Source organism: Panthera pardus, unplaced genomic scaffold (genome assembly GCF_024362965.1).
Source record: "Panthera pardus isolate Hobbes unplaced genomic scaffold, ASM2436296v1 HiC_scaffold_12, whole genome shotgun sequence".
Lineage (NCBI taxonomy): Eukaryota > Metazoa > Chordata > Mammalia > Carnivora > Felidae > Panthera > Panthera pardus.
The window spans coordinates 22,227,351-22,251,616 of NW_026526677.1; the positions used below are offsets into that span (position 1 = coordinate 22,227,351).

Sequence of the window (24,266 nt, forward strand, 5' to 3'; positions counted from 1 at the left end):
TGAGATTTTGACTTATTCTTTTCATATATTTTCTGAAGAAATAGACACGGAAAACAAATTGAAAAAATAAATTGTAAACGAAAGGAAAAGATTTTCAAAGGGTAAGAAATGACCCTTTACATCCATTAAAAGACACGTACACACACTATCTTTTTATAATCCATATTGTTTTCACACCAGAAGGAGGCCTGAGTAGGAGGTCAATCTGTGGACCTACCATGTTTTCCCGGGAATGAGGCTGAACTATGACTCCTATTGTCCTGGTTTATAACAGTGACAATATCCCTTGCCTGTTGTTATGAGGACTGTGACCTCTAGCAATATGCTAAAAAGCAAGGGGAAGCAGGGTGAAAACTAATATAAACGACACAGTTGATCGTTTACAAATAGGACTAAACAAGAAGAATGCCAGATATAATTCCCAGAGCCAGAGATTAAAAAGAGACATTGGAGATGGTTATAAGGGGAAGGCAATAATACACACTATGCATGTTGCTCAGTAACAAAGTGAAGCCACGATTACTACTGTCGTGCTAGGTGTTTGGGGGCTCAGTGAAAGGAGTGCATGACTGGCAGAAGGACTGCATGACAGACTCACAATTCTACAATCCTGTAAAGTGCAGAAGAAAGTGTTCAGGGGAGGTGCAAAGGCAATGCTTTAGCCCTTATATAACCAAAGTCCAATCTCTGTAAGCAACTAAATGCTCAAGTAAATACCCTTCAGGCGAAGTCCCCTACTCTTTCACCTAGACTGTCGACCCTACCCCTTTCCCTGGGATGTTGAAACCACCACCACACTGCTTTCATGGAACAGTTAGTATCCCTGAGGTGAAGAATGAGTCCTTAGCACCCAAGGCTAAGACAGGAGCAGCCCAGTCTTTCAGCTGTAGATTCCTTGGAAATTGCTTTTCACTTAGCATTCTTGGATGGATCTGTGTTGGTGTCATGAAACATTGGGAATCCCTTGAAGAGGTTTTGAATGGGTCTGTTCTGGAGGAGTCTATTTACCCCAGTCTACTTAGTTAACCATCTTGATAAAAATGGCAAGTAAAAATAAAGGAGGAAGGGCTTCCTGTGCATATGACTAGACCTAAGCCTCTTTGCAGAAATTATCTCAGTGAATCTTCACAACACCCTTTCTACCTTCCTTTCAAAGTTAAAGAGGAGTTAACTAACTTGGTCAAAGTCATTCAAATAGAAAGGAGGGTCGCCTGGGTGACTTAGTTGGTTAAGTGTCAGACCCAGGTCATGATCTCATGGTTCGTGAGTTCAAGCCCCGCATTGGGCCCCACGCTGATGGTGTGGAGCCCACTTGGGATTTTCTCTTCCCCTCTCTCTCTGCCCTGCCCCTGCTCACTCACTCACGTGCACTTTCTCCCTTTCAAAATTAATAAATAAACTTAAAAAAAAAGAAGAAGAAAGAAAGAAGATGGGTATGGGATTAAAATCTAGGCAGTATTATTCCAATTGTAATTGTTGGCAGCTCTCCTGACTCTTGTAGAACAGGACACATTCTAGTGTTTGTGGATGACTATTGTTTAACGTAACAGTAATCCTTTGAAAATACTGACATCAGATGTAACCAAGCAAAAGGCACCCAGGACTCAGAATTTTGATTTTTCAGATATTCTTTTTGTAACAGAAGAGGGCAGTTGGTGAATTAGAACCTCGTTGTTCTTCCTTAGTTTTCTTCTTTTGCACAGCCATGATAAATAGCAATATATGAGTGAACTCCATAGCTTTAAAAGGGAAAGACATCTGAAAGAATCCAGCACTGTACCAGAATATTGTACCTGAAGGGGGGAAAGCACACTCTTAAGCATGCTGTATTTGGTAAGTGGTAACCATTTGGAAACAGAGGTGAAATGAAAATTACCTGCTAAGTCTCAGCCATTCTACAGCACATTTCAGCTGAGAATGCTTAAAACTAAAATACCCGAGAAGGCAAGCTATTTGCAGTTATATTTGTACGTGATCTTATTTTCTCTGTGTGCGAGGAGAGATTTCCCTTCGAGGTTGTCACTGTTATCATTGAGCGCTCACTCACTCATTCAATAAATGTTTATTGAACATGTACATCATGCCAGAGAGCTGAGCACTGGGGTTACCCAGGTGAATAAATGTTCTCTTCTGTGGAGGGAAGCAAGGACAGACCCCAGGATCTTAATATCTTAATAGTATATGGTAGAGACGAGAGGAACAGATGCACATTAACATAAAGATATATATGCTTGCCCACATATACGCATATGCTATCTTACCACACTGCAGGAGGGAAATATCAATCACACTGAAGATATTAACAGAATGTCTGGGTGGCTTCCACCTCGATCGCAGAAGATTTCATGGATGAGTTGAGTTTTGAAAAGTTTTGGGGAAAAAAAGAATAAAGTATTGTGGCACAGAATGTGGAAACATTTTCTATTTTGGCAGAGATAATTTCACAGAGAATCTGAAGAGTCCTCAGCATCATGAAAGAGTATAATTTGAATTAGGAAACAGCTCAGGTAAAACCCCCAGGTAGGAATCAAATATCAGACTTGATGTGTATATCTTTTCAGAGTATTTCTTTTTTTTTAATTTTTAAATGTTTATTTATTTCTGAAAGAGAGGGGGAGCCAGACTGTGAGTGGAGGAGGAGCAGACAGAGAGGGAGACACAGGATCTGAAACAGATTCCAGGCTCTGAGCTATATAAGCACAGAGCCTGACCCAGGGCTCAAACTCATGGACCGAAGATCATGACCTGAGTTGAAGTTGGATGCTTAACCGACTGAGCCACCCAGGTGTCCCATGTTTTTTCAGAGTATTTCCAAGTGAAGTCTTAGAAACAAAATTAGTCTTAGAAACAAAAGATCCCCTTCAGGTCCTTCATTTGAAATCTAAAGTCTTTGTATATGAAATGATGTGTAACTATTGCACTTCATTGTAATAAATAAAAGTAAGCCAAAACCATTTTTAAAGGCTTAGGCCTTAGATCAAACAGGGTTAAAGTCCCTGCTTTGCAAATTACTTTTTAAACTTGAAAAAAGCACTTAACTTCTCTTGCCTCCAGGTTATTTATGAAAGGAAGTTTACTGTGCATCACTGCATGTAAAGAACTTAGCACACTGGCACATAGTACATGCTCAGTAAATGTAAGCTAGATTATTATCAATAATACCTCTTTGCAGTTTTATTACGAATATGACATAAAAGTGATGTGTGCACTGACTGATGCAATTTGTTTTTTGCTTCAATAAAACAAGTGTATTGAGACATTACCGTATCCTAAAAATTATGGCAGACAGTACAGTACAGTGATGGACAGGGTTGAGTCCTACCTGCCAGGGCATCTGAGTTTATTTAGGTCCCATTTTAAGCAAACCACAATGGCTATCTGGGGTTCCTATTTGCTCTTTATTTACCTATTAATTCCAAAGAAATTCAAAGATCCCTATAGGATATTTTGGTCATCAGAAAACATTTCAAAATGCCTCTAGAACAATGTAGTATTGAATTACTTTTGCACTTAAAAAATGTTCCCGTTATTTAGATACTTTTACCTTCATTAACATATGATCCTCGCAGACTTCAGTGAAGTAAACCCAGGGCTGGAGGGGATGAGTGGAGGGGTGAGGAGAGTTTTGGAGGGAACTGATAATTCAAGGATGTAAATGACTTGCCCAAGCTAACAGGACTAGTGAGAAAGGAATTCTTCTGCAGTAAATTGCCTCTGTACAGAATGCGTCATCTCTTTTTCCTCAGAGCCCAGGTGGGGCTAGGCCTAAGGAAGTAGATCAGTATTCGGCCTGTGCCCATGAAATTCTCAGCTTCTTTTACAGCCACCCTTTCCCTTATCTGGTCAAAAACAATTCCTCACCACTTGTAGGTTGCTGTACAGCCATTAGGATTACACCTCTGCTCTTTCTTCTGTTTCCTCCTCAGACAAAAATATTCTGTCCTGCACTAAAATGTGGTGTATCCAAATAACAGAGTATCATTTGGTAATAAAAATGAATGAATACCAGGATATCCTATGACATGGATGAACCTTGAAAACATTATGATCAATGAAAGAAACCAGACACAAAAGAATCACATATATGATTCCACTTATATTAAATGTTGAATATGATACACATATAAGTCCATATCAATATGAATATAGAATAAGCAAATCTATAGAGACAGAAAGTAGATTAGTGGTTGACTAAGGCAGGATGAGGGGGATGGGGAATGGCCACTAATGGCATAAGGAGTTTCTTTTTGAGATGACAAAATGTTCTAAATGAGACTGTGGTGTGGTTGCACAGTTTTTAGTCTACTGAAAACCTTTGATTTTTATGTTCAGATGACTTATTTGTATGGTAGGTGGATTCTATTTCAATGAAACTGTTAAACAAATAATCATCGTGGGAATGGCCAACATTATTATAACCATGTCATATTTGCATGTGGCAAACATTTTACATATGTTAACTTTGCATCTCTGTTGAACTCTCAAAACAACATTCTTATGCTGGTTGTATTTTTATTCCTTTTTTTTTTTTTTTTTTTTTTAATGAGCAAGCAGAGAGAAAGCTAATCTTCCAGTCACACAGTTAGTAAATGACAGAGTTAGGCTCAGGAAGCCTAGTTTCAGAATTCTGCCCTTTCAACTGCTTTGCTATTCACATGCTTTCGACAGTCTTCCTTTGCCCTTATATCTCTGTGTTCTGAGCACACGGAAGCAGTTCCTGTGCCCGGATTCCCTCCCCTTGCATGTATTTGTATGTTTTCTTTCTTCACTTTCATTTTTCCCCATAGATAAGGTATAATTGGTATACAATAAACTGAACACATTTCAAGTGTATAATTTCATAAGTTTTGACATGTATAACATTGTAAAACCATCACGCAGTCAAGATAATCTAATCAGAATAGTAAACTTACGCATCATCCCCAAATGTTTCCTCGTGCTCCCCTGCCCTCCTTCTGGCCTGATGTTCCCGCCTCCAGTTCATTCCAAGCCACTGCTGATCATTTGCTGTCACTTACATTTTTATATTCTGGAGCTTTCTATTAAAGGAAGCATACAGTATGTATACCTTTTTTCTTCAGATTCTTTCACACAGCATAATTATTCTCAGACTTCCATGTTAGTATGCGCCTAAAAGCCCATTTGCTTTCATTGCTGAGTATATCCCATATATGGGTATGCTGCAGTTCTCTTATCATTCAGACATTGGTGTACATTTGGATTATTTTCAGCTTTTAGCTATTGCAGATAAAAATACTATGAATACTGGTGTACAAATCTTTAGAGGGATGTATCCTTTCATTTCTTTTGCATAAATACCTAGGAGTAGAATGGCTGGATCATATGGTAAGCCAAACTCTTTTCTAAACTGGTTGTGGCATTTAACATTCCCAACAGCGGTGCACGGGAGTTCTAGTCCCTCCACTTTCTTGCCAACACTCTTTGATCTCAGTCATTCTGGTAGATGTGTAGCAGTATCTCATGGTGCTTACAACTTGCATTTCCCTAATCACTAATGATGTTGAACATCTTTTAATGTGCTCATTTGCCATCTATATGGCTTGTAACTTATTCACTATCTTTCTTGTATGAGTTGTCTTTGTTCTTACTATTAAGTTTTATGAGCCATATATACATATATATACATATATGTATGTATACATATATATGTATGTATATATGTATGTATGTATGTATATATGTATACATATATGTATATATATACTGCTTACAAATCTTTTATGAGATACATGGTTGGCAAATATTTTCTCCCAGTGTGCAGCTTATCTTTTCCTTCTCTTAACAATATCTTTCCAAGAGTTGAACTTTTAATTTTGGTGAGGTCCAATTTATTTATGTTTCTTTCATGGATCATGCATTTGGTATCATACCTAAAATATTTTCACCAAACCCAAGATCACAAACCTTTTTCTCCTATGTTTTCTTCTGTAAGTTTTATAACTTCACATTTTACAGTTATGCCTATGATCCATTTTGATTTAACTTTTAATGTATGGCATGTGGTATGGACCACAGTTCATAGTTTTGCATATGGGCATCTAATTGTTCCGCACTTTTTGTTGAAAAGACTGTCCTTTCTCCACTGAATTATCTTTTTATCTTTGTCAAAATTCATATATGTGTGTGTGCGTCTGTGTGTATTACTTTCTCATCATCTTTGCTTATCAAAATCCCACTTATCCTTCAAAGTTAAGTTTAGATGCCTCACACTCTAGAAAACAACCCCCAAATTTTCATATTTATTATACTTTGTAGTCATGGTCAAGGCAAATAACACTCATATATTAACAGTGATTATCTCCAGCTGTGGGATTTGGGATGATTTATAGTTTGGCTAATATACTTTGTCAGGATTACCTGAATTTTCTACCATCAGTGTTTGTACCTCATAGAAAAAAATTGATTTTATATATGTATAGTGTATTCTTTGCCACGTACTTTCACGTAGATTTTTTTAATGTTTTGAGTAAATAAAATCCAATACACACGGGGACACACACACACACATGTTATTGGTTCATGTAACCAAAAAAAAAAAAATCGCAGAACAGAATAGCCTCGGCATGGAAAGATCTAGATGCTCAATAGCTAGTATGTGGAATCTATTGCTGCTAATTTCATGGCCCTTACTCTTCTTACTGCCGGCCTTTTCCTCAAAGGTAAGAAATACCCAAACCACCACAGGATTAAGTTACTTTGGCAGTCTTGGGGATGCAGGTTAGTTCCTTTCTTATCGTTCTTGAGAAAGGTTTGTGGTTGGCCTGCCTGGTCACTTGCCCTCACACAACCAATTATGTGGACTCTGTGCTCAAGTTATTCCTCACTGTATAACTATATTAGGTACTCATTCCTACCTGAGTGTCTGAGGGTTAAGTCTGGAAAAAATAAACTGAGATGCTATATCAAAATACTAGCTAAAACACAGTAAAATGTCTAAACTAACCAATGTCTACTACTTTCCTTTTTTATATCACCCAAATAATCTGGTTACATAGCTATCACCCCAAATTTTAGAAGTTTGGAAACTGAGATTATTCAAGTTCACTGTCGTAGTTTTCTATAGCTTCTGTAAGAAATCACCACAAGCTCAGTGGCTTAAAACAACACAAAGCTATTATTTATGGTTCTGGAGGGGATAAAAATCAAGATGTTGTCAGAGTTGACTTTCTTCTGGAGGCTCTATGGAAGAGTCTGTTTCCTTGCCTTCTCCAGCTTCCAGAGGCCTTGGTTTGTGGTCCCTTCCTCCATCTTCAAACAACTTCAAAGCCAGTAGTGTGGCATCTTCAAATTGCTCTCTCTGGAATACTAACCCTCCCACCTTCCTCTTACAATGATACTTGTGATTAGGGGCACCTGGGTGGCTCAGTCAGTTAAGTGTCCAACTTCAGCCCAGGTCATGATCTCTTGGTCAGAGTTCGAGCCCTGTGTCAGGCTCTGTTCTGATAGCTTAGAGTATGGAGCCTGCTTTAGATTCTGTGTCTCCTTTTCTCTGCCCCTCCCTGACTCACACTCTGTCTCCCTCTCTCTCAAAATTGCATAGGTTCTGGGGATTATGATGTGGACATCTTTGCAGGGCCATAATTTGGCATAACATAGTCACTTGTATTTGGAGGTAATGTTGAGTCTTTAATCCATGTTTCCCAACTTGAAGATCTGTGTCTTTTCTACTTTATCATAACTGCATAATGTAACAGTGGTTGTGTATAAGCTTGTCTAGATTTCAAATTCTGGGAGATCAGGGAATTTCACCTACTATAGCAAATAAGCATGTATTGGGGGGGAGAGGAGTGCTTTTTCTCTAAGACACGAGGTATAGGTGGGGAATAGAAGTTCGATTTCACTTGTAACTTGCATCATTCCACACTGGCAGTTGCCTCCTTGGACCTCCTTCTTGATTAATAAAGCAATAATATAGATTTGTTTGCATCTCCTTTATTTGATGAATTCTGTTTCTAGCAGAAGACTACGGATTCCATCAGTAGGCAAATTACTTAATAGTTTCCAAATGACAACTATAATTCTTTCTCAGCTGTTCCTACATGTGCAATGAAAAGCAGAGAACTAAGGCAGTTGCATGAATAATTTAAACAGTGAACCTCAGTTGGCTCAATTATCTGATTATTTCTACAAGCATCTGGATATAATTTTAATTTTTTATTCTCTAATGCTTTTTAGTTTACTTTAACATTTGTAGGCAATGCCTTTTAATAAGTCACTTATTTCTTCCATGTCCTAACTTCAACTTAACAAACATCATTTAATGAGCAACTAATACATGCCCCAAACTGTGCTCACATCTATGGTGGCTAAAAAGACAGAAAACAAGGACTCTCTTTCTCTGGGAGTTTTCAGTCCCAAGAGAAGAGACAATACAATGACACCAATAACTATACAATATGGAATCATGTAAAGGTCATGACTGGGACACAAAAATGGTGATCAAAGTATTTACAGGGAGAGAGATCATTCAGTTTGGAAGAATTAGGGGAAACTTCTGGGAGGAGCAGTATTCTGGAGGGTAGGGAAGAATTTACAAAGCAGAAGTAGAGTAGGAGAGTGTAGCAGTAGAAAGACATGCAAAGCAAGGAGGCAAGGAAACCTAGGACTAATCGTGGGAGCCATACATCCTCTGATAATACTGGGGAATGGTAAGGTACAAGCAGAGGGGGTCCCAAGAACTTAGGACTGGAAGGGACCATTTATGCCCAGCATCTAAAGGTGTCTAATTTATTCATCCCAATACCCTAGTAGTCTTCAGTATGTTTGTTGTGAGGGGATGATCAGGCAATGTCTGGAGATACTTTCCTGTAAATGGGGGTGGGCGTGAGGTGGGGGAGGGAGAAGGGAGGGTGATACTGCCATCTAGTGGGTAGAGCCAGGGCTGTTGCTAAATATCCTACATGCACAGAGCACCCCCCAAAACAAAGAATTATCGGACCCCAAATGCCAATTGTGTCACAAATTAGAAACTCTGCAATGACCTTGTGAGGTTGTAGTATTATATTTTCCTTATGTTACAGATGAGGAAATTGTGTTTTTTTTAAGATTACAAAACTTGCCTGAGGTCATTAAAATAGTGAAAGGCCTAACAAGATTAGGGCCACATTATAGGGCATGAAGAATGTGGATACAATTAAGTAGCTAATGAGATTCTCCGAATATGGGCAGGACATGCAATGAAGCTATAGTTCAATGACATTACAAATAAAGTAAGTAAGGGCGCAGTAAGCACAATGCCCTATGCATAGTAAGCGCTCAATAAATGTTCCTTGCTGCTTTGAATGATAGCTGATGCTTTCAGTGATGTGTCAGCCATTAGTGGGCTCCTCTGGGGGTAGGAAAGACCCTGGACTAAAAGTCGGTCTGGGACTAGGGTAGGTGCTTAGAGTGTGAACTGGAGAGAAAGCATGTGGAGTGCACAGGAAGGGAAAAAAAATGTTGCCCACAGAGGAACTAGAGAGCCTGACAAACCAATGAATGCATTGGTGTGTGTTGGGGGACGTTGTGAAGGTGACTCTGGTTTTGAACATGAGAAACTAATTTTCACCTGACTACCATAAAGTGAACAGCTGCTGTGTTAGGAATCATTATACTTCCTTAAAACAGACAAACTAAGACACAGAAAGGTGAAGCAATTAGTTCAAGGGCATACCACATTTTCAGATTTCTTTAGAAACTTAGGGAGAAGGAAAATTTGACCTTTTTGAAGATATAATAACTAAATCTTTATAGAAGAGATAAGGGCAAAATGACATTTTCTTTAATAATTCTTCCAAAAACGGTTTTAACATTTATTTTGCTATATATTTGTATAGATTAAAGTTACTTTAACCTCTAGCCAGGCATTCTGGCTGAATGAGATATGTAGAGAAATCAGGGATGACTTTCCCAAAAAGCATGGAGTGAGATTCTATCTTCTTTTTCACGTTTGCTGCATTATTAAGAGAAAGCCAAGAAAATGGCCTGAATGGCCAGATAACATGTGGAAGAGAAAAGAGAACCCATGGTAACTGAAGGCTTGGTATCATTATGAATAGTAGAAAGTACCACTAATATTGAATGAGTACCCATTAGACGCTAGCAACTGTGGTAACTATTCATGTGGCTTATTTTATTTTATTCTTCATGACTATAGGATAGATATAACCACTGATAGATGAGGTCTTTGAGGCCTAGAGAGGCTACATGATTTACCCAAGGTCATACAGCTAGGAAGTAGTAGCAATATTCAAACCTCAAGTGTTGGTCTCAAGTGCCCAAGCTTTTACCCAATAGTATACATGTATGACTAGTAGTTAGGAACATAAATTCTTCCCTCTCTTTGTACTTGACAGATTATAAACAAGACTGGATGCCTAGTTGCCATTCAGGGAAGCCCTACCTAAGAGCGACCACAGAGTGGTTGCTAAAGGAACAGCACACGTCCTTCTCAAATCTCCTACCTTAACTACTTATCGATGCCGCACAGTGACTTCCAGATCTCACTATTATTGTCTTAGCGCTTCTTTCAAAAATTTGAATTCAGCATTTTCACCATGAATTCTATGAGTAGAGGATACAGCCATGAACAAGAATGGCAAGGTCTCTACTCCCAGGAACAACACAGTCCAGCAGAGATAAACAATTCCACAGAGTTCTTAAAAAGAAAGATAAGTGTTTCACACCATACAAAATAGAGTGATGTGATAGACATCGGGTGCCTACTTCAGCTTCTTGGGAGCGACGGCTTCTCTTAGACCAAGATCGGATCAGTGCCTGCAAAGAACAGGAAGGAGATGTTCTAGGCTGTGGGAACAGCTAGTGCTAAGACCCTATTGTCGGCTCAGAAAGAAGGCCTGTGAATCTGGAGAAGCTAAGTGCAGGAGCAGATGATGTAAGATAAAATTGAAGAAAGGTTAAGAGAGGTTGGTTATGCCGGGAAAAATAGGATTTCACAAGCCAATATAAGGAATTTCAATTTTATTCCTGGTACAATGAGATGCCCTCAGGAGGATCTACCCTCTTTCACCCAGGGACTAATGTTCAAAAGGTGAGCATTTGGGATAGAGAAGATTTTAAAGATACCAAGAAAAACTGATTTTACTTTGACTTTACCAGTTAAGATTTCATATGAATAAGAGAGAAAGTGAGAGATCCCCCCCCCAAACTCTTTCAGTAGCTTCATTTATATGAAAGGCACATTTTTGACACTTCAATCAATCAGTGGGCGCCATTAATCTGCATATTGTGTTACAAGAAGCTGCCTTTCTTCTCAATTTTCCTTTCCTTTTTGTTCTTCTCAGGAAATTAATTCATGTCATTTCCATTTGAAATCCTGTGGCATTTGACTGCACAGGCACTTAGAGGCACCCTTCTATGACTTGAAGCTTAGTGTAATGGCATTGCCTGTCAGCAGAACCTTAAGAAAAAAGAGTCTGGACTGCCAGGCCCCTCAGGCCACTAAAGATACGTAGAAAATGGCTGGATACAGGTCTGTAGTTTTGTATGTGGGGGGGTTCCAAAATAGTTGACTTTGGTGAGTGATGCTAGCAATTTGGTTCTTAAACATTTTTGCAATGATGTATTTTGCTATGAACAGAACATTTGAACAAGTGTTTATAATATGTCATCAATTTCACTTTAGAATTTCACTTTTTAAAAAGGCTGTACTTGGAAACTTTGGGAGCATTTTCTGCAGTTTAATAGACTGACACACTGATTTGTTTTATGAAAGGCTGAATAATGTCAATCATACTGTTCTGTTGATCTACATGAAAACACTTCTTCAGGTGGTCCTATTCTGACAAAAGCACAAAATTTAAGAGTCCTAAGGGCCCTCAGAGGCCATCAGTGTAGCGGGCCACAGACTTTAACACTTTTCATGTCATTAACATGAATAAATATACAGTGGCTCAACAGGGTGTTTCCAACTATTAATTTTACCGGATATTTACAGTTCAAACATTACTAAGTAAAAATTAGAAAGGAAATTATCGTTGTAAAAATGTAGGTAGGAATTAATCAGAAATTGAAGATACTTGCTTTCAATTCAACTAATTAATAAATAGGACAAACCCACCACTTTGCCGTTACTTGTCTCATTTTGCTAGAGTGGACCAGTGGAAGTTTAATCCAGGACAATGTTTGGGAATTGCTTATCCAACCTAAGTCACCTTAGAGACCCACCCGCAACCACAGCCTATGCTTGAACAACTCCAATGACAATTTTACCTGGAAGCCCATTCCCTGTTGAGAGAGCTTTATTTTTAGGAAGTGTTTCACTATGTTGCATGGAAGTTATGTATAGTCTCCATCCAGAATGTCACACATATGAACAAATGAACACACACAAATGAATAAATGACAAGCATACACATTATTAAAATTTTGTAGATTCTAACACTTGGCATTTCTTATACCAATCTCTCCTTCTCTAACCCCAAGGCTGTTGCCTTTATTTGAATCCCTATAACCTCCCATAGTTTCCAAATTGCTCTCCAGTTGTTCTCTAATTCATCTGCATAATGCCCCTTGTAATGTCTTTTGAAAGTCCCAAACTTAACGTGTTACTCCTTAACTTAATATCCCTCAATGATACCCCTTTGCTTTTTGAACAAACTCCTCCCAAAACGCTCCCACACACACACACACACACACACACAATCTTTGATCTGGCTGCCATGTGTAGGTTCATTTTTTGGCATTTCATTTCTTTTCCTGTCATACATTCTCCTTAAGTTTAAGTAATTTCTGTTCTCCTAAAGTACAAACAATGAATGTTTGCCACATTCTAACTCAGGACTTTGCGATTCCAATCTTGCTGCTCTTGGCCCTACTCCATGTTTTGGATCAAACATATTGTCTTTTAGAGTACACACTAATCCTTTCTAAAAATGTAGGCACCTCTGGGAAATAGTGAAAAATTGTTAACACTTTTCCCAGTCACAGTATACAGAACCCACCAAAATCAGTACTCATTAAAACATTTGCACCGATATGCAGATGTGCTGACTTCGTGTCTTACTTCCTGGAGAAGGGATATACCTATGATTGAGGCCTTAGGCTCATGTAAAGACAAATAAAAAGGAAAAGACACCCAAAAGGGGGATAGTCCCCTTCAAAGACAAGCTTTGTTCTGACATCATTATTTTGCCACCCTCTAACCCTAGAGATAAAAAAAAAATCAGACTTGAAAATAGAAGAAGTGAGAAAATTCAGTGGACTTTTTTATATAGCCACTAAAATAAATAAGAACAATAACAAAAATGTTGTTTTCCAGTAATATTAATAAAAATTCAAGTAGGAAGTTAAATTTCAATGCAGCATATTTTTTCTGTATTCTTTGATTTTTTTCCACCTTTATTGAGCTATAATTGGCATATAACATGTGAGTTCGCGATGCACGTTATCATTTAATGTATTGTGAAATGACCATCACAGTAACACTTCCATAACCTCACGTACTTACCTGTGTATGTGTGTGTGTGTGTGTGTGCGCGCGCGTGTGTGTGTGCGGTGAGAACTTTAAGACCTACATTTGTAGCAACTTATAGGTATATAACACAATATTGGTGACCATAGTCACCATTTGATCCCTGAAACCTATTTATCTTGTAACTGGAATCTTGTACCCTTTGACAAATATCTTCCCATCGCCCCCAGCCCCCAGCGTCTGGCAACCACCATTCAATGCTCTTTCTATGAGTGCAACTCTTATAGTATTTGTCTTTCTCTCTCTAACTTATTTCACTTAGCATAATGCCTTCAAGGTCCATGCATGTTGTCAAAAATTGTCTTCTTTTTTATGGCTGAATAATATTCATATCTGTTTTCTGTAGTGGCTACACCCATTGAAATTCCCACCAACACACAGTGCACAAGGGTTCCCTTTTCTCCACACTCTGGCCAACACTTGTCATTTCTTGTCTTTTTTTTTTTAAGTTTGTTGATTTATTTTTGAAAGAGAGAAAGAGAGAGGAGGCAGAGGGACAGAGAGAGAGAGAAAGAGAGAGAGGCAGGCTCTGCACTGTTAACACAGAGGCCAACGCAGGGCTAAATCTCACAAAACACGAGATCATAAACTGAGCTGAATTCAAGAGTCAGACACTTAACCAACTGAGCCACTCAGATGTCCCTCTTGTCTTTTTGAAAGTAGCTATTCTATTTTTTTTTAATTTTTTTTCAATGTTTATTTATTTTTGAGAGACAGGGAGAGACAGAGTGTGAGTAGGGAAGGGGCAGAGAGAGAGGGAGACACAGAATCTGAAGCAGGCTCCAGGCTCCGAGCTATCAGCCCAGAGCCCGACGCCGAGCTGAAACCGTGAGATCATGACCTGGGCCGAAGTCGGATGTCCAACCGACTCAGCTACCCAGGCGCCCCTTTAAAAAATTTTCTTTTCAATCTTTATTTATTTTTGAGAGACAGAGGGAGAGTGAAAATGGCTATTCTAATGGGTGTGAGATGGTATTTCACTGTAGGTTTAATTCCCATTGCCCTGATGATTAGTGACATTAAGCATCTTTTCATGTACCTGTTGGCTCTTCTCTGTCTTCTTTGGAAAAACATCTATTTAGGTCCCTCTGCCATGTGGGCATAATTGTTATCGTAGTGAAAATATGAACTCCCACATGATTTTTTAAACGTTTAATAAAAACCCTTTCCAGGAAGATTGTCAATGGCAGGTTGTAGTAAAATGCCAAACACTCAATCACATAGCAGCCACCCAGGGTTCACTCCATTCAATAAGACCACAACTCCACAACACGCCTCACGATTTCCATCTGCCACAGGGATACTTATTTTACATCACATTTCCTTACAAAACTCATACAGTTGTGGACGGCTTTAAAAACCATCTGTGTCGTGAAGCAAAGGATTCCCACCCCCCTCCCGTTTTGAAAGTTGAGTCGGAGTAATATTTCTTTATATATGCTTATTTTGGCATTTAGGGAATTATTTCATTTGAGTGATAAAGTTATTTTCACTTTCCATGTAAATACAATAGATGATTTTTTTTTCCAATCTGCAGCTTCTCCTGGTCATTTACTTTCCTCAAAAACGCTGTGCATGTTAGAAACCTGGATATTTAAAAATGCAGATCGTTTAACATTATTTGAATCATGTGCTACTAAATCAGCTGGAAGCCTGGAATCACAGATGTGCTAATGCATCTTCAATGTGAAGAGAACTGAATTTTGAAATCTATGCACTTCATTTCCTGAGAACACAATGGTAATACGGTGGGAGAAACAAAGCTATCATTTCTTGAATCTGCACTGCATGGCTAATGCTGAAGTAAAGTGACATTCTTTAGGAGTTGTTTAGTATCAAGTGCTGATTTAGCTAGATAAAATACAGCTGTCTTCTCAAATTACACAACTGGATTCACACCATCAACTAATTCCTGGTGGAGTTTTAAAGATACCTTTATGGCCAATTTTCTTCTCGGTGCAAAGAATCCTAAGTTAGTACAAAAATGCCACCATGTAGTTTCTATGCACAGATACCATCTCCCTTAGAAACATTTGATAAAGGAGACTGTGTTCTACAAGTGCTTGGGTCACCATTTAAAAAGGATTTCCAAAATGTAATTGGATCTAAATTGATTTAGAATTGGTTGCCAAATTGTCATGCAATTGTCTCTGTCAGCTTTCTTCTTATTCCTTTAAGTCACTCCTAAAATTTGTCACGTTGCCTAGTGGGTCTGAGAAAGGAAGGATCCTCCCTTACGATCCCTTCCTTTCACTGTTGCCCTTCCTTCCCAGACATCATTTGCAGTTGATATTCTCTTAGAAGGAACATTTTAAGATTACTTCCAAAATCTGAACTCTCTTGATCTCTCCATGGCATCCAATAGTCTGGTCACCTCTCCCATGGCTAAGTACATAATTTAGAGCATCTTAAGCCTTGCTCATCTTTGGGCCACAAATTGTTTTTTCCTGGAATGCGCCCTATTCCTTGTTCTCTAGCTGCAAAATGGCAATCCTGCATCCATCAACCGTATGCTAACATTCATGAAGCTCTTAGCCCATTTACATGTCCTACTTGTGAAGTCCTCTAGGATTGCCCCCACACACAGGTAGCTACTATTTCCTCTTCTCCCCAAGCTCTGTACACTTACTGCTGGTAAAAATCTGTCCATATTGTATCACCATTGCTTGTAACTGGCAGACCTATTATTCACCCGCTTTCCTTCCCCAAGTAAACAGTTCATTCATCCATCATTCACGATGTTGTAAGAGGCCAAAGAACCAGGCACCGTGCTAAACGACATGGGTATCAGTAAGTGTTCAAATAGCCAGTTCTTCTGCAAACTGACTTGTAATGTATCTTTCTCCGCTCACCTGTAAGGCTAGTTTTGTTTTTCTCATTTATTTCTAATGGTTATTTCTAACAAGTAGTTATACATTTAGAGTAGGAATTCTTTGTCCTATGCAACACAAATAGTTTTCCCATTGTTGTGGTTTCTTGTTATTGCACATATGGAACCTATTTTTTGCTTACTGTCTCTTCCATTTAACTTTCTCGTCAGCTTTTCTTTTTCAGAAGCTAGCTGGAAGTAGGGAGGGGGTGGCAAAGGGTCCACAGAGGAACCTGAGCCTGGTCTCCCAAAGTAATACAGTAAAAAGAATTGGGCAAATTGGGCAGATGTTGAGCCAGTTTTGAATTAACATCAACAGATGTGATCAGGATAATGGGGGTAGCAGAGGAGTCAGTGATAACTTTCATAATGCATGACACATAATGGGAAGTTAACATCCATCTGTTGAAATAAGTGACCAGTTGATCCCTTATGTAGAGAATTTTCTTTCCTATAAATCCCAGTAATCGTGAAGGAAATTTCTTATTTGTAGTGTATACAAGTTGGGGTTCATTGCAATGATTGCTCCGATTCTTCACTCTCTTTTATCTTGTAACTTTACAACTTGTCGCCCCCCATCGGGGGTAGAATGACCCGTCCCATCCCTGGACAATGGGCTCAACTAAGTGATTTGCTTTAGCCAACAGAAAGTCACCATATGTGATTCATACAAAAGCACTCATGCCTTTCTGCTTCCTCTCTTGGACGTCTACTACGCCAAGAAATTTGCTTAGGCCAAGCTGATGAAGGGAGAGAGACATACAAAATGGGGCTGAGCTGCCCCAGTGACCCAAGTTGAGTCTATTTTATATCAGCTAACAGTGATCCCAGCCAAGATCAGAAGAGCCACTTAACCAATCTCTGACTGGCCTATAGACTCATGAGAGAAAATAAATGATAACTGATTTCAGCTACCAAGCTTTGGGATGGTTAACTATGCAGCAATTGCTAGCTGATACAAAAGTTATAATTCTCTGATTATCATTTTACGTGGTTACATCTTTTATTAGTTTTTTTTCTATTTAGTAATTGCAGTAAGTACGTCATCTTTCTAACATTTTTGTGTACCACAGTGAAAAGAATATCCAGTAAGAGGCAAAAGACATATATTCTCCCATTTCCTAATGTCATATAGTCTTAGACACTTATTCAATTATGTACACAATATTAGAAATAACAAAAAAAAAAAAAATCTCATTAAATCAATCGTGCTTTGGGCAGCGGGGGGTGGGGGATGAATACAGACATAAGCAAGTCATTTCCATCTAGTATCATAACAGGAAGTATCTGTTAAAACCATGATCTCTGAAGCAAAATAATCTGAGCTAAAAATCTTGCCTCTGTCACTTTCTAGCTGGGTGCCCTCAACTCTACTTTCATTATCTATAAAATGGGATGGTAATTAATTACACCTAACTCATAAAATTATTTACAGGATTGCATGAGTTGACATTTATAACATACTTAGAACATACTTTGAACTTGGCATTCACAAATGTCATTAAATGCCAGTTATTGCTAAAAAAAATTTTAACGTAGGGAAGCACCAAAAAGTAAGACCATATGGGGTAGAAACTGGGTGGAGAGGTAGCCACTGTAGAAACAAATCTGCAAATCTACTTGGACTTTAGTATCTTCATCTGTTTTTCAAGGAACAAAGAAGGAATAACCATTAGGATATCTTATAGTTCTAAAATACAACATTCTGGTCTAGCATAACATTTCGTATGGCATAACACATGTACTAAGTTCCCACGGAATACGGCATTTTTATCATTAAAGTAGTTTTCAAAAGAAGTTGATCTAAAGAAGTTAAGTCACGTGTCATTATGTGTGACGATAGAGGCAAGCTTCATACGATTATCCCACAGTATATTGTGACCCCGTTTAATAGAATTGAGAGTGAAAGGGACTATCTATTCCCAGAATTGATAACCTAAACACCCAAATCCTAAGTGTTTGAATTGAATACAGTGGCCTCAAGCCTGTGAAATCAAATTAATAAACACAACAGAAATGTCCATGTTTTCTCAATGTTTAAGCAAAGTTACTGAATTCCTTCTGTTTGCTATTTTGTATTTCTGGTTACAAGATGCTGTCCTCTGCTGTTTGCTGAAGATCACACCAGGTAGAGTCACCAGCACACAGGGAAACAACATGGTAGTTTCATTTCACCAACCAAATGCCTATAAATCAGGAGAGGAAAACAAATACAGGATTCTGTATGCCCCCAGACAAACCTGGCATGTCAGCACCATGTTCCTCTTCGCCAGGGCTATCTCATTTTAATGGCATTTGTCCACCCCAAGCTTTTGGCAACTCAGAGGGACTAACCGGAAGTGTGACAATGGGACCGATCCCATTGCTCATTGGGTAATTATTTCCTCTAAAAGAGCTTGTATAAAGAATTCTACTTGAACACATACCCTGTCTTTGTTGACAGTTCCTGGCAACTTCTAGTGAACAGATATTTATATATTTGTTTATATTTACATCATTGCTGAACAACAATTTAGTTTGCATGTGTATTTGTATGATGGTTAGCTTGTTTAGTACTCATTTCAATTCTCCTTGAGTAAGATCATTCAGGGACAAATGTGGCATTTTCGTCTCCCCACAGGTTACACATTCACCTCCAGAGCTGATAACTGTAGCCGGAATGCCTGTGACGGTCTGAGATGTATTCCCCATACTACCTAGAAGTAGTAGCAAAACTAGGAGAATTGCTATTGAATAGATCTGGGTTCAAAACTTGTCTATGGCATTTACCAAGTATGTGGCTTTAGCGTCCCCTTCTCCATCTTTAAAAATCTCTCAAGGGGATGTTTTGAGTTTTAAATAAGTTGATGTATATGAGAAGTCAGCAAAAGAGTATGCCATATAGATGCCCCATAATCACTGGTTTGAGTCTGAATCAAAAAATGAAAACCAAATGACTAATGCAAGGTCCCATATAGTGTGAATGGGTAGCTGATGTGGAAAAAGAATAAGAAGGTAAACAGGAATGGGAAGCCTTCCTTTTTCTTTTTTGGCTAAATAGCACTGATCCTTCCCTGCTGCTTTGTTTGATAGATTAATTCATTCTGAAAGGCTTTAAAGATGTCTGGTAGGTAGCTAATAATCAGCTTTGAAAAACAAATCATTGGCCTTTCCCTTGCTGTCAAAGTCCCTAAAAAGGAAATTTGCATTTCAAATGGCTTCTAGTTTACTTCAGAACCCGAGTGTAGACTCCTTTGAAGCTATCTAGAGTAACTAGTAAGTGTAATTTTTAATGGTTTTTAGTTGATAAACTATAATTGGCATATAAGGGTAAGAGCTTCAAAAGACAAAGTTACAGTCAACTGCCCATTAATGTTTTAAGTCAATCAATACAGCATTTATTTAAAACTGGAAGCAATGCCATCACCCCTCAAGAAATTTACATGTTGATGCAATTCATAACTCCATCAGAGCTTTTCAAAAAGATGGAGAAATTATAATAAATCACAATCCATGGGTAAAGAAAGGCCTTTCCCCTTGCCAATTCTGAACATTTGAGACACATATTACAGCACGTGCTTAGTACCCAAATACATGTATAAATGTAATTCTCCTTTCATTTTCAAATGCTAAGTGGAAAAAAAAAATCCATGTAGTATAAAGGGAACAGGAAAGAAAAAAAAAAAAAAAAACACTTGGTGTCAAGTTGGATATGCCTCTGATGTTCCCTTAGGAAAAATCTCCTTTTTTTCTAATGACATTTCTCATTCTGATGAACTCACTTTGTTTAAATTGTTTTAAAGCCAAGTACGCATTCTGATCTCTTAAAAATAAAATCAGCACAAAGATCATTAATTAGGGAGCCTGAAATATATATATTTTCCCTTCTCCTCCAACATACACACTTTTTTATTGACAATTATATAGTGGAGAAAGAAACCAACACGAATGTAGTACTAATATTTATTTCCTGGGCCCTCCATGTTTCTAAGAATACCCTGTGAAATTGAAATGTGGCACTTGGCCCACCCCACCCACCCCCACCCCGACCCCTTAACAGGAGTTGATGGAAAAGCCCACAACCAGGAGGAAGGATGTTGGAATTGAGTTGTCAAGCTGTCCTGGATGTCTTGTACAAACTGAACAGGCCAATTTACTGCAAGGCTGCATAGGCTGAAGGCTCCTATCTCGCCTTTACAGTGCTTTCTCATGTTGAGATTATCCTCCTGGACCACAGTCTCCCTTCCCAGCAGCTTTTCGGTTACTCCTAGATGCCTTCTGATCAGCCTATCCTGTCCTGGGTAATAGTACCGTGTTAATCCTTACCTTGTGACCAGCCTGCTTGGCTAGGGAGAGGAGAGTCTCTTGCACAGCAATCTGAAAAGCAACAGCTTTGTGTGTTTGGTGATATTTTTGAATCCTAGTGGTGATTTGATTTCAATGTCTTCCCCTTTGTAGCTCCAACTCCTGGCTTTCGGGATGAAAACAGGCAGGCTTTTAGAAAAAAATTGACAACTTCTCCCACACAAATCCCTGAGTTTCTTTGCCTATTACTAACCTCTCGGAGCGTGGGGGTTGCTTTGAAATTCAGCTGTTCAGGCTCTGCCCTCCAGGTGGCAGCAGTGCCACACCGCAGAGGCTCCAATCCCCTCGTCCCCGACTTCAAGTGTTAATGCAATTGACCAATCAGTGCTAAGATGATGGGAGGTAATTGGGTAATTGTATTTTACTGATCACAAGCAGAGAAAGGGAAGGGAAAAGGGGAAAGAAAGAGGGGCAGAGGAGGAAAGGGACTGCAGTCCGAGAGGAGGTTTGGGGAGCTAGGACCCAAAACGTCAGGACGTGGCACTGGCTGGGAGAAAGGCTGCCGCGGGCACAAGGAGCGCATTTATTTATCGGGGGAGAGCGGGGAGGGCGGGGGGCGGGAGGGGAGCGGGCGGGGGAGGAAGAGAGTTGAGGCCGGAGTGGATGGAAGGGGACCGGGGTTTCTGCCACGCAGGGAGCCGCGAGCCAGGGCGATGGCGCTAAGGACGGCGCGGAGCAGCTGCGCTCCCGGGAACGCGTCTCCTCGCGGAGGACCCGCCAGCGTCGGGAAGGTCTGCGCGAAGAGAGACCAACTTGTGGCTCCAAAATGCACCCGACGCAGCTGGAAATGAGATCAAAGCTGCAGTTTCCTTCGAGAAGGAGGCGAGGAGCCCGCGATTAGGGATTTAACAAAATTCTCAACCTCCTTCGTTCCGTTTTCTATTTTCCTTTTTTTCTTTCCTTATTATTACGATTTCTAAATTTGCCTCACACCCCGTCGGTCCCCCTCACTTCGCCTTGCCCGTTTGAAATAAAAGCCCAGTTTGAACTTCTTTCGCCGCGGCGCCCCCGGATGCGCTGCCCGCTGATGGAGGAGAAGGGGACCCCGGGGCTGGCGGGGGCCACCGGCGAGGGACCGCGTCACGCGTCTCCCCCGTGATCCCGGCGCTGATCGCGGAGTTCTGCAACACCTGGAGGGTCTGGACCGGGTGCCGGGGGTGGGGGCGGGGACAGAGGAAACGAAAGCCACCCCGAGCCTTAAAAAAAAGAAGAAGAAAAAAAAAAGTAGCGGGGGGGGGGTTGGGGAGAGGAATGGGTTTCTTCTTGACAGCTGACGGAGCCTTGAAATTTTCCTCCACTACCCCCGCCCCCGCCCCCGCCCCCCGCACTCCATTTAACGTGAGATTATGAAATTGCAGAGGCGGTGGAGGGAAGGAGACAGGATATAACAGGGAGTTTGGAGGGAGAGGGGAAGGTGGCTGGCCGGGTGGCTGAAATCAAAAATCCAATTGCGCACTGGGTTGTGATGAGAAATCTAATCAGATCTTTGGAGAAGGGGCCGGCCGGAAGGGTGGCGAGTGGGGGGAGTTGATCCCCAAATTCTTCGAAGGGGGAGCAAGGGGTGAGGAATCAATGATGTAAAAGGAGACTTTTTCGGTGGCGGTGGCGGTTGGGTGCCTTGCAAAAATGAAGGATGCGGGACGCAGCTCTCTCTTGGAACCGAACGCCGTGGATAAACTGATTGTGCAAGAGAAACGGAAGGAGGAAGCTTTTCCTTGTGAGACCTGGATCTTAACACAAATGTGTATATGTGCCCACAGGCAGCCTTGAAAAATGAAATAAACCAGTGTCGGACCCACGGGGCTTGGTGTGTTCTGACATAAATAAATAATAATAAAACAGCTGCCCCCCCCCCTCCCCAAAGGATGATTGGAAATGGAGAACGGAGGATCCACAAAGAAAAAGTATGTTCGTTTTTCTCTATAAAGGAGAAAGTAAGCCAAGGAGATATTTTTGGAATTGAAAGTTTGGGGCTTTTTTTTTAGGAAAGTAAAGACCTGCTATGGTGGTGTTTTCTCTTCTTTTTGAATTTCCCACAAGAGGAGAGGGAATTAATAATACATCTGCAAAGAAATTTCGGAGAAGAAAAGTTGACCGCGGCAGAATGAGGCATTGATTGGGGGAGACAAACCAGCAGAGAGCACAGTTGGATTTGTGCCTATGTTGACTAAAATTGATGGATAATTGCAGTTGGATTTTTCTTCATCAACCTCCCCCCCCCACCTTTTTTTTTTTTCTTTCTTTCTTTCTTTTTGGTGTCAAGATCATGCGTTTTCGCTTGTTCTTAACCACCTGGATTTCCATCTGGATGTTGCTGTGATCAGTCTGAAATACAGTGAGTGATCCTTATTTTCTTATTTTATTGATGAAGAAAATGCACATTAATTTAGCAATCCCGGTTCCTATATCCCCTCACCCCTTTCAGTGTGATTTTTAAAGACCTGGCTGTTGGGGGCCAGGAAATAAGGAGAGGGTGGCCCAGGCATATGTTCCCTCAGCTTGTGCTCACCAATGAGCCGGTTTGTTATAATGATGCAGGTTGTCTGCATCCTGGGCAAAGGCCTTTGCAAATCTTCACCAGGGGAAAAAAATCTCCCCAAGAAAGGCGCTGCAGTGTGGGGTGCCTGTGCTGTGTGATTGACACTCTAGAATGCCTTTAAGTTGCAGGGCAGCCCTGGAGTTAGATGCACAAATGTTTAGCCATTGGAAATCGAAGGGACCCAATTTAAATTTCATTATCCAACCTGACATTGCAGATCAACAGAATGTATTAACACAAAAATATGATAATACACCGAGCAGATGAAGGATGGCTTCTGGCTTCTGGCGGGTGGGTGGATTGAGGGAGGGCGAGTGGGCATGGGGGAGGAAGTGGTGGAAAGAGGTGGCTGCGTTTGCCCCATATGTATTGCACACACATGCTCCAGTGTGGTCCTCAGATTACCTAGGTTCTCACCAGTGCTAAGAAAGAGAAGGAGGACCCACTTCTCTTCAACCTAACCTCCTTCAAACTAACCACTTCTTTGGATAATGGAGAGGCTATACGTAGATCGAAGGTGGCTTGGGCAGTTGGCTTGGGTTTTGCCAGAAACGTTTCTAACATCACCAAAACGGGGCTCTTGAGAAAAAAGGCAGAAATCTACTGTCCTGTGGCAACTTAGATAAGGAGCTAAAGAAAAGGTTTGTGTGTTAAGCCCCAGTGCTTCTCAAGTGCCAGCTTTGTCTTGGGAGAGAGAGGCCACTAAAGAAAAATAAGAGAAGCTTGAAAATGCTTGGAGAGCCTGGGGGCCTGTAGGATCACCCCTCTTTCCATCTCCTGTAGGATCACCCCTCTTTCCATCTCCTTCCTCCTCCATAGTTTCCAGGGTCATGGAGCTGGCTTTTAATTTTTTGTTTAACAGAACTCTTCCTCTTCATCCTTCTATATTCCTCTCGGGGGCCTTTTATCAGAATCATAGACTCCTATAACTTTAGAGCCAGAAGACTCCTCAGAGGTCTCATGCCAATAAAAGGAGGAAACTGAGGCCTAGACAAGCTATAACTCTGGGTAACAGCCAAACC

General features: G+C 40.2%; 1 protein-coding gene across 10 annotated transcripts in view; it reads left to right on the plus strand.

Annotated features, from left to right (window-relative positions):
• LRRC4C (leucine rich repeat containing 4C) overlaps positions 1 to 24,266 on the plus strand; it is a 1,200,301-nt gene that overhangs the window by 1,013,542 nt on the left and 162,493 nt on the right. For 3 of the 10 annotated variants that reach the window (XM_019470146.2, XM_019470154.2, XM_019470155.2), the window contains exon 1: positions 21,270 to 23,040. The exons of the other annotated variants lie outside the window; for them this stretch is intronic. The gene's annotated coding sequence lies outside the window, so the exon portion shown is untranslated. Of the gene's footprint in view, positions 1 to 21,269; positions 23,041 to 24,266 lie in introns of those variants that run through there. 10 annotated transcript variants of the gene reach the window in all.